This window comes from Ceratosolen solmsi, unplaced genomic scaffold, assembly GCF_000503995.2.
Source record: "Ceratosolen solmsi marchali unplaced genomic scaffold, CerSol_1.0 scaffold6, whole genome shotgun sequence".
NCBI lineage: Eukaryota > Metazoa > Arthropoda > Insecta > Hymenoptera > Agaonidae > Ceratosolen > Ceratosolen solmsi.
The window spans coordinates 5,134,987-5,153,594 of record NW_011948414.1 but is presented as its reverse complement, the minus strand read 5'-3'; the positions used below and the strand labels follow the sequence as shown (position 1 = coordinate 5,153,594).

General features: G+C 22.2%; 1 protein-coding gene and 1 long non-coding RNA gene across 6 annotated transcripts in view; both read left to right on the top strand.

The window, feature by feature from the left end:
• The window catches only part of LOC105367883 (sodium-coupled monocarboxylate transporter 1), a 51,814-nt gene that overhangs the window by 22,006 nt on the left and 11,200 nt on the right, over positions 1–18,608 (top strand). Inside the window, exon 1 of one of the 5 annotated variants that reach the window (XM_011506721.1) lies at positions 5,560–5,709. The exons of 2 other annotated variants lie outside the window; for them this stretch is intronic. The gene's annotated coding sequence lies outside the window, so the exon portion shown is untranslated. Of the gene's footprint in view, positions 1–5,559; positions 5,710–15,656; positions 15,925–16,305; positions 16,380–18,608 lie in introns of those variants that run through there. 2 more of the 5 variants (XM_011506720.1, XM_011506722.1) reach the window with 2 other exon arrangements.
• On the top strand, positions 15,920–16,157 carry LOC105367882 (uncharacterized). Its single transcript, XR_913080.1, has 2 exons — positions 15,920–16,015; positions 16,109–16,157. It is a non-coding gene; the product is annotated as an uncharacterized LOC105367882 (long non-coding RNA).

The following is an 18,608-nucleotide window of genomic DNA, read 5'->3' as shown; positions in this document are numbered from 1 at the left end:
AATTCATAATTAATTATAATCGATTAATTTAATAACATTAAATCGTAAACCATTAAATATATATATATATAATATACAGTATTTCTCATGTATATATATATATATATATGCATGTAATTTAAATCTCACTTTATTTTCTTTTCAACATAATATACTTACTGCTGAATAACGCCAGCACTTAGTAAGATTGGAGAGCGCTAGAAACAGCTGAATCTTACATTAGCTATGCTAAGTCCTAGAGTATACACCAGTTTTTTTTGTAGATCAACTGCCTTGATATATCAATCTTGCATCGATAGATTATGAAAATAAAATAAGCATCGTAACTAATGTTATTAAAAGCTTTCAATATTAATTTTTTTTTGTTCATAAATAGAAAAAAAACTATAATAAATTATTAGTAAGAAACTATGAATTTTTAAATTAAATTAGATTAACTAAGATTAATAATAATTATTTATAGATTAGCTAATATTGAACATGCAGCATGTCTAATACTTAAATACATTCTTTAAAATTTATTTCATTATTCTCGAATACATAATAATATATATAAGTATCATTACTCAATAAACAAATATCCTTATGTTAGTTGAAATGTAACTGAAATTTAGTAGGAATATATATATATATATATATATATTGAAATTTATAATGATTACATATTCTAAATTGAAATAAAAATATATATTTTAGAATTACTACATTAACTGATCAAAAATTTTTGGGGCAGAGTGACATCACTTATTTTCTTAATAAATGTGAGACTAATTGATGTACTAAAATTGTATAATCATAGGCTGAATAACTTATTACTAGTATGCAAAACATTTTAATTATTTTTCGTAAAAGTAAATTTGGAAAAAATTAAAAATATTGGCGCGTATATTTTTCCATCTAAAGACATAGAAAATTGAAAAAATAATTTGTATTATAAATAATTTCATTTAAAAAACGAAACATATTACAATATTCAATTTAATGAAATTTGAATTTACATATTGAATATACTTATGTCTATAATTTAATTATATATGTAAAATAATAAAAATAATATAAAAATTAAAGGCTTCACTACCTATAAATGCTAATAAATACGTAACTTCAAAAATGATACTATAAATATAGTAAAATGAATTTAAATTTAATTATGAAATTATTCAACTATAAAGCTATTTTATTTTTTCAAATTAATTAAACCTAATAGAAATTGAAATGTATATAATATTTAAGTTTTATAAAGGAAATATAAATTAAGAATAAAACATCCTCTTATTATACTCTAATTTTAATAATGTTTAAATCATGAATTAGAATGAAATTGTAATATACAAAATAATTATGTAAAGAAAAATTAAAATAGAGATATATAGCTGAGTAATATAAATAAGTACTTTTTTTAATTAAACGTATTAGACAAGAATATCCTAAGTAGAAAATAATATACATGTTATAGATATTCTGTACAAAATATAATTAATACACCAAAACAAAAAAAAAAAAAAAAAAAAAAAAAAAAAAAGTAAAACATTATGCATAAAAAAATATTTACAACATTTATATCGATTTGAATAAAAATATTTAAAATTAACTATAGTTGTAATAATGTTCTTCAATACTTATTAGTTTTATATAATAATAAATTCAATATTTATCATTTATCTAAAATGACATTTCCACACAATGCATGAAGAATATATATATATAAGTGAATCTTCTTTTGCGTATTACTGAAAATCAATTTGGTTTGAAACGAATCGTGAGCTGTATTTTTAATACTATGAACAATATAAATGTGGAAACTAACATGGAATAATTTAATAGGATACAAGTGTATACAAATAATGTAATAATGTTAAAACAGACCGCTAGAATAGCCAGTAATGACTATTATAGTTCAATTCAGCTTCACACACTAAAATACGAAGAACCTTTTTCTATTATCTTTTCATAAAATACTTCGGAAAAATATTCAATTTATACAATATCAAAATTGCATTCACTTATTAATCGTCTCGAAATAAATTTTTCTTGAATGCGTATGCCGTCCCGTAGCATAATTTAATATATTCAATCTCGCAATTATTATGCGTAAATGAAAGGCTCAATAGGAATAAATATAAATATAAAGTAACAATATCATAATTTTGAGAAAACAAAAATGCTAATCTATATATTATAAATAAATTTTGAATTTGTATATTAAATATATAAATTGAATGAATAATAATATAAAATATAAAACTATCTTTCCTCAAATTATTCTCAAAGATTTACAAAACAAAATAAAATAATTATTCCGTTATATATATATATATATATATATATATATATATATAAAATATTAGCTTGATTAATTAAAAAAAATTTTCGTTTCTTTAACATTATAAAATTATTGATATTATACTTGAATGCAACTAAAATTAAAAGTCAAAATCATTATTAGTTAATAGAATTCAATAAAAAAATTTCCAAGATTAGCTAACGACGTTCACCAAGCCATAACCAGTTAAGGTGCAAAAATCACGTAGCTCTATACAAGAACGACTACTTATCGACAGAGCTTCGCACCAGTGATTTACAACAACAATCTAAGAGTTTCGTCTTTCCTTTTTGCTAGCTTGCACATCCCCATAATTCTCTCTGCCCTATTTAGTTTCTTCATCGATCAGTTACAGTATCTCTTTCCTTTCTCATTCTACCCTCGACTTTCTTGACGAAAGTAACACGTTGCTTCCTTTTTTTTCTTGCTTTCTTCTTTTCCCTTTCTTCCACTTAAATTCCTTGCCTCAAAGATACCGATGACGTGCCTAATTGAGGATAATAGCATTTATGGATTGCCATTGTTACGAATGTTCTTTCAATTCAACTTTTTGTACTGATAAAACAGTTAAGAAGCCTATATTTTTTACACTATATTTATAGATAAAGAGTTTAAGGTGACGGTTTATCAAATGATAAACGAAGATTATATTTTCATAACTAATTGCAAATTTTACTATAAAAAGTTGTTTCCTTTTTCTTTTTTTTTTCTTTCTTTTTTTCTTTTTGATATTTGAAAGAATCTAAATAATACAAATACATTTATTTCGATCTGCTCGGCAGATTATGTTTAAGTTATCCATTTGTCTCTGCCACTGTAAGCTTATGGAAATGTTTTTCAGTTGTTTTCCTAAGAACGCATATTCGCACGCGTACACAAACATGTACATCTATTAGTTATCTATCGATTATTATTATAATACATTGCCCTAACTATAAAAATACTATACCCGCTTTCGATACATCAGTTAATATGCATTATTCATTCCATTAATATATTTCAATATATTAATACGAGTGTTTATAAATGTCGAGGGATATTGTAATGTGAGGAATAATCGCGATAGGAATTATTGATTCTATTAAAAGTTATATGCACTTTGCCACTGATCAAAGTACGAGGTGAATAAATAAAGGTGAATAAATAATAAATAAGTAATTCTTATTTTGTACATTTATTCTTATATACGAACTGTAACCATTTATCATCAATTGTAATAAATTATTAGCCACCTAGTGATTTAGTTTCTTATATTACTAATTATCTTTGTTATTTATTTCACTCGTACTGTATTTTTATTTATTTAAGAATTTAATTAAACTTGTATAATTTATTATCCCATAGTAAGATAAAAATACTTCACATTAATATTTAAATCTTGTTATTTAGCTTAGATTTATATTTGTATATAAAATGTATAATGAATTTTAAAACGTATATTTGTTAACCAAATATGTGTGTCTGCGCGCGCGCGCGTTTGTGTTGTGTGTGTGTGTGTTGTGTGTGTGTGTGTGTGTGTGTGTGTGTTGTGTGTGTGCGTGTGTGCTGTGTGCTGTGTTGTGTGTGTGTGTGCGTGTGTGTGTGTGTGTGGAATTAAATTTTCCAAATAATATTCCAATTTTAAAAGTTAAATTATTCGAAAAAATAAATGCGAAAAAATAATTTTGAGTCGATTAAAATGCTATATACATGATTTTTAAAAATAATAACATGAATAAAGCAAACCTCGTTCTCTTGGTATTTCAATTTTTGTTGAAAGGAAAGCATGTCGTATATACATAAATATAAACGCGAAATTCGGGTACAAATATGAAAACGAGAAAAAAGAGGGGCAACAAAAAAAGAGAAAACAAAACAAAAACATTATATGAGAAATGAAGAAAGACAGAAGGAGAACAATAGATAAACTCTAGCGGCGTTTAATATGAAGAAGAAAAAGACCAAAGTAGGAAAGGAAAGTTAACTACTCTGTCGTGTACCACCACCTGATTGGCTGCCTACTTTAACGTACCATTTCTTTTCTGTCCTCTTTCTGTATATAGACATCTTTCTCTTGATGTCATCTTTTTTTTTATAAGCAAAAAAGTACTGGCAGCCACCCCTTTGTCTATTGTTCGATGAAGCTGACAATGAATCAGCGGAAGAGGTGATAGAAAATGCACAAAATAGAAGCTTAACTACATATACATATACTATGCTTCTATAACGATTTAAAAAAGGTAGAATACAGTAACTTTTAACGCATCAACTATATGAATATCAAACAATTTTGTAATAATTAATTTTCAACATTAACTGATAATACATGTTGAATAAAATTTTCAATTTTAGTATTATATAGTAATTAAACAGATTGATAATGAATTTAGTTTGAAATAAATTATCGCGCATTTATTATAGATTGTATGTCATCAGGGCTATGATTTACTTCATTTTATTAATTATTGAAGTATGTCGATAATGTACTCTTCAAATTTATTTGTAATTACATTAATATTTATTAAACAAAAGAAATACTTATGTACATTTATTATTTATTTAAAACCACAGATAATTAAAGTAGTTAAAACATTAAATGAAAAATTGATTATATCCTTTCCATCGGAATAAAAAAAAAAGTTGTTTAAATTGTAAAAAGTTTATTCGAAAATTAATTTAATTGTTTTTATATTTATATATGAATCACTTATGAATTACAAATAAAAAATTTTATGAAATTTTGCTAATATTACATATAGCAACTAATATTTTTAAATAAAACATTTTAAGAAAGTAGCATACGTGTAAAACTTTATTTATACTCTAATTGCAAACTGTTTAATTCAACAAATCATTACATGAAAGAATTTATTTAACTCAAATATTGTGCAGTCCTGTCTATACATTTTTATACTTTTGACATGTACAACTTACTTTAAAAACAAAATACTAAATTAAATTTCAAATAATATTTAATTTTTCAATAAATTAATTTTCCTTTTTTATAAAGATTATCAACTTATTATAAAATATTCAGTTCGACAAACAGCTTTCCCCGCGCATAAACGTGCCAACAGTCACGTGTACTTAAGCTCAAGAATATTCCCTCACGACCCACCAGTTGTGATTCTTTTTATAATCCACGTAAACAAGTTTATTATCACATAAACCAAACATGTCACTCATGCATTTATTCTAGCGAATTCCTATCCTTGATGTTTTCACATGATTCGAAATTATTCATTTCTATACTAATATGTCCACGTAAAATTTACGTATACATGAGTTAAGTGGTGTTTCAATATTTAAGTATGCAAGTATCAGGATTGGCAACCAAAGTATTTATTCTCCAGAAAAGCCGACCATTCATTACCGTGATCTGCTGAGCTTCGAGACAAATTTTTAAAGTATGACAATGTCGAATTACATTTAAATTAATCATATAATAATACGAATAATTTCATTACTGCTTTTAACAAGCAAGAAATGATTATTTCCAACATAAAGTGGTTTTTTAAGTGTTAATAGAGTAACATATAAAGTCCATAAGTTATTAAATAGCAATATTTTATAGTTTTTGGTAAGAAATTTTATTTTACGTATTCTCAGATTAATAGACGGAATTTCTCTTTATGTAATTGATATTTAATAAATATAATTAAATTCGACACGTGTTGTGATATTCTAATTCTTAAGTCTTGAGAATATGTTTTAATATACGAATTTTATGAAAAATTAGTAAATCTTAAAACTTTGCAATTAAAAAAATAATTTAATCTTTTTAATTGAAATTCTATTCTTCAAATGACATTACTTATAGATTAAAATCAGTAGATAGTAAAGTCTTTTGTCTTTTAATATGTGAATAAAATTATAATTATTATTATATACAATAAAATATTGAATTATTGTAAATAGATAGCAATGCTTATTAAAATGTGACAATGAAAATGCTATCCTTTGAAACCATTCTATATAGTAATAGTTTTCTTTACAAAAGATGTAGAAAGAAATCAGATAGCGCTAGTTATGAAAAATTACGACCATTTTAGAAATCTAAAATATTATTATGTATTTTCTACGCTCTCGATTTAATTTTAAAAATATATTTCTTGAGTTATTAACCTTATATGGTGAATATTATCCTGATTAAATAATTATTGTAAATTTCAAATGTATGGATATAACAAACATTAAATAAATAATAAACAAATTTTTAAATAAAGATCCTATACTCTGAGATGCTAAAAATAAATTATTTAAAATTTTACAGTCCTAATATAATATATTATTGATAATACAAATGTAACTTGTGTGCAATCGGTTAAATACACTCTTATTTTGCAATGAAGCTGATCACATACAGTAACTTTAGATTAAATGCATGTAAATATTAGCAATCAATGTTTGTAAAAAATGTTACATTTTTATAAAAAAAAACTTGCAATTGAAACAAAACCACAGCTATTCATATTTGACGACTTTAGTACTTTTCTATAATCATCATTATTATTTATTTTTAATTCCATAAATCTTTCTGTAATTTAACAAAAAAAAATATATATATATATATATATATATATATATAAACTTAATAAATAGTATAATTATCTATATTTCGTATATTCTATATAATCTAAAACTTTATACAATATATATTTGACAAAAAATTTGAATAAAAATATTTAAATTTTAAATAAACTGATTGGGCACAATTGATCATTGTTAAACTAATTAAAAGATGACTTAAATTATATACTATTTCTTGAAAATAAACTGTTTATAAAGCTGAGTAAAGTATAATAATTTAATAAAAATATTATTCATAATATAATATCTTTTGATAATTTTAGTAAATGTATGTAAAATTTTATTCTTTCAATATTTTTAGTTAAAGAATTTATTAGTACTAAGCTGTAAATAGCTGATCATTATTATAAATTGACGTAATTAAAATTTTAATATTGATCAAACATACATTTCTATGAAAAGAATTTAAAAATAAAAACTGCAATTATAATTAAAGCTTTTTATTATTTATTATAAATAGATACTTACTTAATATAAATAAAATATTTATTCTAACAAAAATTATAATACATATAAAGATAAGTTGTCTAACAATATATATTCGAATATTGTACGAAATTAGATTATATATTTATATATTTTTTCATCTATTTACATGTCTACTTTTATATATAGTAAACATTCTCTTTATTCTTGCACGTTTTACAAAATTATTTTTTTTTTTTATAAATTTTATAAGAGACTTGAACAATTAATAATAAATAGGTTTAATATAAAAAATTTAGTTCTAATTAATAAGAAATTCACTAAAGTTAAATTTAATATACTAATTGAATATGAAATAAAATGTTATTATTGTATATATGGTAGATAAATAGATGGGGTAACCGATATATTTAAGCATATTTTGTAAAAACTTTATTACTAAATCATATTTCTAACCATTTCGCTTGTATTTTTTTTTTTTTTTTTTTTTTTTTTTTTTTTGTTGTTTGTACTCGCTATTACGAATTAATTTAATATTGCTATAGACAAACTGAATATTGTACAGGTCGTTTCTAAAGCTATTCATTTTAATACAAATATGTGCTTTACAAAATTGAATGCACCGAGTATAACAATCTGAAATACAAAATGTAATAGAATGATCTTATCAAGTTTGATATAATATAATAATTAATTCAATGTAAATATAAAATTTCATAAAAATATAATAATATCCTAAATTACAAATACAATCTACGAAGCTTATTTATAGAATTTTTTACACTGATAAAAGATTATTAAATTTCAGATTTATTCGATTTTTAATGTAAAAATGTGTACACCTGATACCTATTTTATACTTATAGAGAAACGAGTACTATACTTTTTTTTATTCCTTCATTTACTTAATTTTTTAATTAAAAAAATTTTTTTTCTAATCTTGTGCCTAAAAAAAGAATATAACGTAATACGCAAGTGTATTCTTACGTATTTAATGAAATATACAATTAATATGTTACATTTTAAATATGTGTGTTTTCTTTGTTTTTCTTTAACAATAAACGGAAGTAATTTAAAATTAAATTATAAAGCTATTTCGATAGTTATTGTAACGGTATGACGTCATACTTTTGCTTTTTTTAATTTTTCAACTAATTAAACGAGTGGACATTTCCTTTGATTTGATCATTTTCGTGAGCTATTAACTTTGTGAAAATAAAGTGCCTACTATATTATGAATATAATTATAGATTCTGTATAAAAAGCGCGTAAAAACTATTTATATTATATGATAAGAAATTTATTTTATCGTACCGACTCGATGATTGAAATTGATGTAAATTATAGTTACAAAATTTTAAATCAATTATATAATTAAGTTATTAGTGAATTAATTTGCAATATAAATTCATAATTATATATAATATATAAAATTTGGCAGGGATTCCATTTGTAAATTATGTAATGTATAATTTGAATTTCCTACTTCTTTTATTTTAATATGTTTATAGAAGCATAAATTATTGAGAATATTGGCATTTTTGTTATATCCTTATTATTAAAATATTTTATAGACAAAAACGTATTTTATAATGATGATTCAATATTTAACTTTTGTATTTAAAAATACATACTATATAGAATGAAATAATTTTTCGATATATTTGCATTTAGATATACGTAAATAAATAACTTATAATAAATGAAAATTTATATAATAAATTGAAACTAATTTTATTACAAATTATAAATTTAGTTTGAAAATAAATTTCAAAATATTTGCTTATATATTAATATTATATTGAAGCATCAACCGTTAACTTTTTAATATAATGAATATTAAAATTTTAAACTATTTATAGACTAAAAATATTAAACTCAAATGATTTTAATATAATATGTATTTTAACATAACGAATATATGTTTGTTTGATTCTCTCAATACATGTATTTATATTATCATCTCAGTGCTGCAATACAATCAAATCATCACGTGTTTGATCTTGTGACATTCCTCATTTCGCTTTGCGTTAAATAATGCAAAGACATTGTGACTTCTATTATATCGTAATTCTGTGCTCTGATTTCATGCATGAATTGAAGCCAATCGAAAGCTTTTCGTTTCTCTTTAAGCTAATGTAATATTGTTTGCATTTTTTACGATTTCCTCATATTCAATTTAAATTGAGTCACGGGCTTTTTATTATTAAATTTTTATTATTTTATTAGCGAATGAAGCTTGTTTTACTAAATTAACCCCATTGTATTAAACAATGAAATGTGATGGTAAATACGGATAATCGAAAATTTCATATGAAAAACATCTTATTGTAGAGAAATAAAAAGAAAAAAGATCGTATAGACTTTTATGATTAGTAAATTAACAAAGTTTTCAATGTCCACAGAGGAATTTTGAAAAATGAACACTTAAGTGAACATTTTACATAGATAATGCATATTGCTAATTAATTATATCTAATTCTAAATTATTATAAATTAATTACTTTTATAATAATAATAATAATAATAATAATAATAATAATAATAATAATAATAATAATAATAATAATAGTAATAGTAATAATAGTAATGACGAGATACGTAGTTCTAGTTATAACATCGGTAATCAATATCAAAATCCAATGAAGAAACATATTTTTAATGTGAGATTGAATCTTAAACTAATATGTATCTTAAGAAATACTAAAATTAGAAACTACAATATTACAAATTATTACAAGACTCTTAACGTATTAACTTATTTTTAAAATAATTACGCTAAGCATTTTTAAAATGTTAAAATGTTTTCTAATTAATACTTATTATTAAATAAATTTAAGCTTACTCAATTGAACAATAATATTCAAATTAAAAATATCTGATTGTATAAGTATTAAATTATTATTTATTCAATTTTCTAATTTTCCTATAGAAATACATCTATGTGATCTCGAGTTACTGATATTAAATGTATTTGATTATTATAGTTTATTAAATATATTTGTAATAATGAGATACTATTAGAAATTTTTTAATCGACTTATTATTATTATCGACGATTATTTTATCGATAAATTTTTCATATTATAAATAATATAATACTATAATTTTTTAAATATACAAAAGTATATTAAGAAAATATTGAAATACTTGAATAAAATAATGTATCGATACGCAAGGATATATTTAAAAACAGTAGAAAAAATTTTCTCTTAAAATTAATTATACTTGATTAATTTTATTATTAATATATTTTTTTTATTGTACAATATTATTTTTATATATATTATTTAAACATTTTTATTTATTGAAACAATAATATTTCAATAATGTTTATAAATAACTAATGTATAACTAATATTTTTTATATATACCTATATACATTGATAAAACGTAGCTTATTCGATCGTACGTAAACATAAATTAGTAGAAATTATTATTTCACATTAAAAGGTGTGGAAAAATCCTTAATTTTATCACTCATTTTGAAAAGCATCTACGTGCTGTTTTGTACGCATGTTACTCAAAAACTCAATGGAAAATTCCAACAATCCCATCAGTATAAACACACGTAATATATAACACTCGTTATATACTTTTTCCCCTTCTTCTTTTTCTATACCTAGGAATGTACGTGTGGGTTCACACGTCCACACGTATATCAATATATATTTCCATATACACAATTGTATTTATATATATATATATATATATACTAATATTTCTACACATTTCCTACATACTTATGCTTATTAATATACGTATATATGTGTGTGTATATATGTATCATTGTATACACGCATATATACATACTTATATACGTACGTATATATATATATATATATATATATATATATTTATATTTATATTTATTTGTGTGTATATATATATATATTTAAGCGCGCGTCCGCGCGCGCGTGTGATGTGTGATTACCGAAAAACATCTATCATAAGTTTGCTCAGCGTACACAAACAGGTCTGGCGCAGTTTGATACGTGATGCGATGTATTTTTAAGAACCGGCATAAGAAGGTCAGCATTTTCAAAAATATGACATTTCATTTTCATGATCTGAATACACTTTGAAGTAATATTTAAATGATATAAATTTGCCGCATTATATATAAGTATAAAGAAAAATATATCATCAGAAAATTGCACATAAAAAACTTCGTTTTAAATATTTTTTAATGAACATTTTATTTATTTAATATTAAATTCTTATAAGTAATTGAATAAATTTATGTAAGAAAAACATCATATAAATCAAAGTTTATTTTATATTTTAGAAAATAATGAAAAGGGTAATAAAAATAATTAAATTATATATATTTATATATCTCTAAAAATACCGCATATATATATTTATAAGAAAAGGTTTGAATATGTAAAAATTTCTTAATAGGATTAATTTTTTCACTTATATGAATGTTATTGTCAATAAAATTAAAAAATATTTTGCATTGAAATAATGTTTTATTGAAAATTGAATAATTATACGCAGTTCTGGTTTTTATTTAAAATCCGGTTTATAATTTAATAATCAACTTCAAAACATAAATTTAATTTCATTAATAACAATAGTTTTTTAAGATATTTAGAAAACAATACATTAGACATAATTTTTGTATATATAAATTGTTTATCGAAGTTAAGAATTTATTTTTCATAAATATATCAATTTTATTTTCTATTAATATTGTTCCTAACGTACGAAAATATAAAAAATAAATTTCATTATTTAAAAACTTTTAGAGGCTTGAATTCGTATTTCGATAAAGATAAATATCAATAAAAAGAAACTAATGGTAGATTTTAAAATTACAGATAAAAAAATTTCACTTTATATTGACATTGTATATGTGACATTAATATATTTATTTAGTATTGAATATTTACATAAACAAACGAATTGAAATCATTAGTAATTGTTATGTAGTATTAAACATCTTACTATCTTCTGTATATGTATCGCGTTTATGAATAAAAAATTAATTTTTCTGCAGTATATTCATCTAAACAATGTAAAAAATTTAATTTAAAACCTACACATTCAATTTATCTTTTACAATAACATTTTTTAAATATTTTAAAAAGAAGAACTTTTTTTCATCGCCTCATTCACATATAGACACTTGTGGACGCACCCAACACATATCAATAATAATACAAATATAATAATAAATCATGTTAGAAAATATCACAATATTTATGACATAAATTTGTTTGTAAACTAATATTGATTATCGGTTGAAAATATTAGTGGTAGTTTAAAATTTATTTTACTTATCGAAATTTTCATTTGTAACTATTTATATAATTTAATCAATAACAGATATAATAGATATAATTATAGTAGTTATATGGAAAATAAAATTACTTTTAATATTTATACATAAAATTAATATTTATGTACATAAGATATAAATATATATTCATATGCATTTTTCATATTTTAATGACTTAATTTTTAATCAATAGCTATTTTTTCATTAATAAGGTATTTTTTAGATTAACTTTTAATATTATAAATTAATCTTATATATATATATATATATATTTATTTATTTATTTAATTATTTATTTATATTTATTGTACACATTAAAAGTACATGTTAAGTTTCAATATATGAATCAATTTCATATTTTGACAAATTGTTTTAACAATAAATTAATAATTTAATTGTATGAAGAGCCACATAATCATTTATATGCCTATAATAAACGTCATTTTTATTAAATGTAAATATTTAATTTTCAATATATTTTTTTTAATTCAATCCCTAATAACTTTATATGGTACATATTAAAAAAAAAGAAAGTATAATTTGCTTAATTTTGTGAAATAAATTATTCAAATTTTAATTGTGTTTTTGATATCTATTTAATAGATGAAAATTAATATTTTTAATTTTGTTTCAAATTTTATTCTAAGATTTCTTATAAATTCATGAACAGGTTTATCAATGCATTTTACAAAAGATGAGTTGTCGATATATATTAGATCTTATTAGATTTTATTATGAACAAATACAATAGCGTAAATTATATTTATTCATTAGACTTGTAACTTGTTACCCAATTTTTAATTTATGCTTTTATATGTCTCCCTCTTCCTCTAGTTTTTTCTATGACTATATTTCTTCTTATACATGATACATGCGTAACTAACTTAATACACATAACTGAATAGTAGCTCAATGATTACCTTGATTTTCTTTCACAATTTTACAATTAACCAATAAAAATAAACGTTACAACTTATGTTAAAACATAAATGTTTACATTATATTAATAGCATAAGATTAATTTCTGTACTTTTTATAAAGTATTTTTTAAAGTACTGATCTTATATTGCAATTAAAATATTGGATAAAAATTTATAGAAACTTTAAGACTTAGAAAGTTAGTGATATTTACAATGGTGCTTAATTTACTTAATTTAACGATACTAATAATATACGATAGAAGAGTAAACCTTGAAAGATTAAAAAATGTTAACCTCATAAAATTATAATTTAATTTTGCATTAAATAAATGACTATTATGAAATTTTTCTAAAAACAAAAGCCTTTATAATTCAGCTTCATTCATTAATAAAGTATAGAATTAATACAATATAAAAACTTCTGTAGAAAATTATTAAAATATAATGTTAACAAAAACTGGGGCACATAAATAAAAAAGATTTTCAGAAGAAAAGTATCAGCGTCCAATATTTGAAATTAATATTGTCAATGAAACAAATTCGTTATCAATTTCGAAATGTCAAACATACGATATTATGCAATTATTGTTTTGAATTATATTAAATTATTATAAAAAGTATTAATATTGTCTAATAAAAAATTGAAGAAAAATATTAAAATAATGTGTATAGCAAGAAAATAAATTAATGTAACTGTGTTATGAATTTCAATTATACGTGAGATACTTAATTTTTGCCAAATAATGATTTATTCGAATATAAATATTATATCTGCTGTATTATATTTTAATTAAATTTTATGTTTAAATGATATATATTCAAAAATTATTCACATAATTTCAAAAAATAATAAATTTTTTTAATCAATCGATACAATTTTTAAATAAAAAGTTTACATTTTTAATAAAACAAAATTTTATTAAAATAAAACATGTAATTTTATTTCTCCTTCATTTGTAAAATATTAATTACAGATTCACTAGGATAGCCGTATATTGAAGTGCATGAATATATATTTTTAAGCAAAAAATAACAAATATCCTTAATACTCTAGACATACAATTAGTACGTATATAAATTACAGTCTAATGCTTTAAAATAATTTTAATCAGCTAAGAAAAAAAAAATTCTGTTCAACTTCAAAGTTGCTTCCACTCACTTTTCCTCCTATCCTGAATGGAATACACAAGTCAGACAAGAAGAAAAATAACATAAACTAACGACAAATGCAGATGATGCCTTTGGGATTCGAGAGATCTGTTGAGAATACGAAAGAGATAAAGATAAAACATTAAATGATACGAATTCGCGAACATAAAGGTAAAATAGAGTAAAGAAAAACTAGTGATTCGATAATAATTTGCAATCCTTTTATTTTAGCCATTAATTAATTAATTTCAAAATACACATTAAGGCATACGTAAGTTTTCTCTTTTAATCAGAAACAATAATTTTATTAATTATAATTAGTGCAAATGTACAGATTTTAATCAATAAATAAATTCTATTTGCTGAATATTGTAAGGCAGGATTACATTTATCAGTGAAGTTGATATATCTAGAAAATATATTTATCGTTTAAAATATTTAATTTTTCATAGTATTAAATAAGGACATATAGTTTTACCTATAAAATGAAAAGATTGCATTTGCAATGTGCCTACGTATGTATGAAAATGAATCATTTCCACTCTATTTTCGATGATTTTCTTGAAAATATTGTTAACAAAGGGAAGTTGAAAAGAAAGGCGATACTGATAATTGTGCAAAACGTGTTAAACGATTTTCAAACGATCCCTAAGGAAAGACAACATTGAAACGTGAGAAGTCTTTTTTCGTTTCCTCTCTTTCTTCAGTCATGGCCGTCCTTTTCGCTGTCTCTCTTTTTCCTCTCTCTCTCTCTCTCTCTCTCTCTCTCTCTCTCTCTCTCATTCTACCTATCAGTCTATTTAAGTATTTCTCTTTCTCTCATTCGTTCATTACTCACTCAAACTCTATCTCTCTCTCTCTCTCTCTCTCTCTCTATCTATCTATCTATCTATCTTACACACGCGCACACGCACACACGCACACGCACACGCACACGCACACGCACTCTCTCTCTCTCTCTCTCTCTGTCTTCATTGGTATCTATCTATCTATCGCTCTTATTCTATCTTTGTCTTTCTACCACTACCACTACCCTTCGGTTCGGTGTTCGCACGTCTCCGATACGTTCGTTAGCATAATAACGCCAGAGCAGCTTCGCCGCGAAGTTAGTCAGTTGTCGGCACTTGGTTCCGATCGGTCTCTCGTTGTCTCGTAGTCTTATTCTCGTTTACCGCGGGGTTATTATACTCGCGGCCCAGTGGTAAATACGCTTAAGAAAAGAAGGGATCATTCAAGAAGATCTAAAGCCGGTATTATTTTATATTAAAACTCACTAACATTCTTCTTTACTATTTTCCAAGAGTTTTACGAAACAAACTTCCTGTTTGCTGAACCAGTGAAGTGAGTTGTATTTTTAGATTTTATTTTTCTAAGAGTTACACTGACTTTTTACATTAGCTTGTACATTGAGAATAAATTTTATATTTTTAATAGGTGATGCTTTTACTGTATTCAACCGAACCGTTTATCGAGTTTATTCAAGTAAAAATTAAATATATTGAAAGAAGTACGGAATTTCACTCAAAGACTCGAAAAAAACAGGAATTACAAATTACTAAATTATACCAATAAAAATAAAACCAAATTATCTTTTTTATGAATTTACTCATCAATTTACTATTTTCTGTAAAAATGCAGAAAAACGTTTAATTAAACCGGAAATATAATTAAATACTTATGCTGCAATTTTAAGGAAACTATTTTGGTACGACTTTCGTGTTTCGATAATTCTTGTAATTAAGAACATTACAAAGTTATTTTCATTGCTGCTTATGCTTTCCTTTCAGATATGTCTTAAAAGAGTAACAAAACAAACAATTTTCTAATGGATTATAAAAATAGATTTTAAAGAAATCATTTCTCACTGAAAATATGAAAGTGCATTTTAAAATGTCCATTAATAGAAACAAATAAATTTTTTTTAATTCTGACTATTGGTTATTAAATCCCCTCACAAAGTCGTTCAAAAGTATAAAAAATAAAAAACAAAAAAAAACAAAAAAAAAAACAAAAAAAAAACAAAAAAAAACAAAAAAAAACAAAAAAAAAAGATAAAAAAAACAACGAAGTTATGGATGAAAAATAAAGAAATTATAAAGATTATTTCTCGGATAAATTTCTATCACTTAGTGAGCGATTTTTCGCGTTACTTAAAGTGAAATTCGATCTTTTACTATTTAACAATATGTCTAATCATTTTTATACATCTATTAAATTGTATTACTTTTAAATTCCCGCAAAATTAATGTAAAATTAAGTAATTAAAAATTAGAAAGTAATAAAAGAAAAATGATAAAAGTATTGCAAACAGGAAGTTATTATAATTAATGGAAAATTTTATATTTTAATATTTCAGACATAGTAGTAATTTATTACGAATATTATACTTTATATATAGTATTGTCAGTGGTAAAAATTAAGATTAAAGAGTACATTGAGTAACGCTTTGATGAAAACTCTATTTTATATATTTTCTGTTTTAAAATTACGATTAAAGAGTACGTTGACATCGTAAACATATATGTATAATGACGACACGAGCATCTTACCCATAAAGTGATGATAAATTGATTATGAACTTTTACATAATTACGGAAAATAAAAGTAATTTTTTAATAAAACTTAATACAAAAATCTACAAAACTATCAATAATATTAGTACATAATTGGATTCTTATTAAAGAGTTTCTGGAAAGATCCATATGGAGTATACACACAAATTGACAATTCCTTACTATTAAAGAGATTGATTAATGTTACTACAAAATGTCAATCGACTTTTATAATATAAATATGGTAATGCATAAGTTTCAACTTTTTATCATTCTTATTAATCATACGTTCTCTAATATAATTTTAATTTTATTAAATAATCCTGATTGGCAAAAAACAAAATTTTATAAATATATTCGTGATGGTAAAAATTATAATTAAATAAACGTATAATTATTTATTTCAATTTCTTAAAATATACATATACATACATATATATATACATATATATATATATATATATATATATATTAGAAGATAATATCTGTACACATTATATGTTTAATACTATAGGAATAGACTTGAAAATATGTTTATAATCATGTTAATAGTGAATACTTTACAAAGAAATCGGTAATTTATTGAAAAAAAAATTATCAATATTATTCGTAAAATGTATTCGATTTATTAATTTATTATAAATTATTATAAAACTAATATTTTTACAGTATATTTAATGATTTTATTCCTAGTGTCAGTATAATATAACGAATTCATTATCATTATATAATGAATATTATCAATAAAATATATCAATATGTAAATATATGAAGTTGAATATTTGAATTAATTATATTTATTAATTATAATGAATTACACGTTTTTAAAAAAATTTATTTTTCACGTTATTTCTAGTAAAATGTGTACGATCACAGATACTAATGTAAAAATATTTATATTTTCAATAGCTTAATATTAATTTAAAAATGAAATATTTCAACGTATTATTTTTTGCAAAATAAACGTGAGGAAACTTATGAAATTTTTATAATTTTTGTATTTTTGTTATAAATCTATTTATTAATTGTTTTTATTAAACTCGAAGAAATTTTTAAATTATCGAATGATAAAAATAATATCCATAATTGTTCATTATAGTTTTTGTATATGAAATAATAATAATATTAATGATATTATTAGTAAAATTAATATTAATATTATTAACTGCAAATTTATTTAATTTATTTCTAAGTATAGTTTATAATAAAAATTGACAGTTACTGAGAGTATATTTAAATTATAATATAAAATTACCTTTACATAAAACTTACTGTATCATTTTGATTTATTTTCTACTAACATTTTTAATAAATATTCCAAAAACTTGATCAACTTCGATAAACTAGAGGTCAGACGTTCTCTTTGTTTATAAACATTGCAC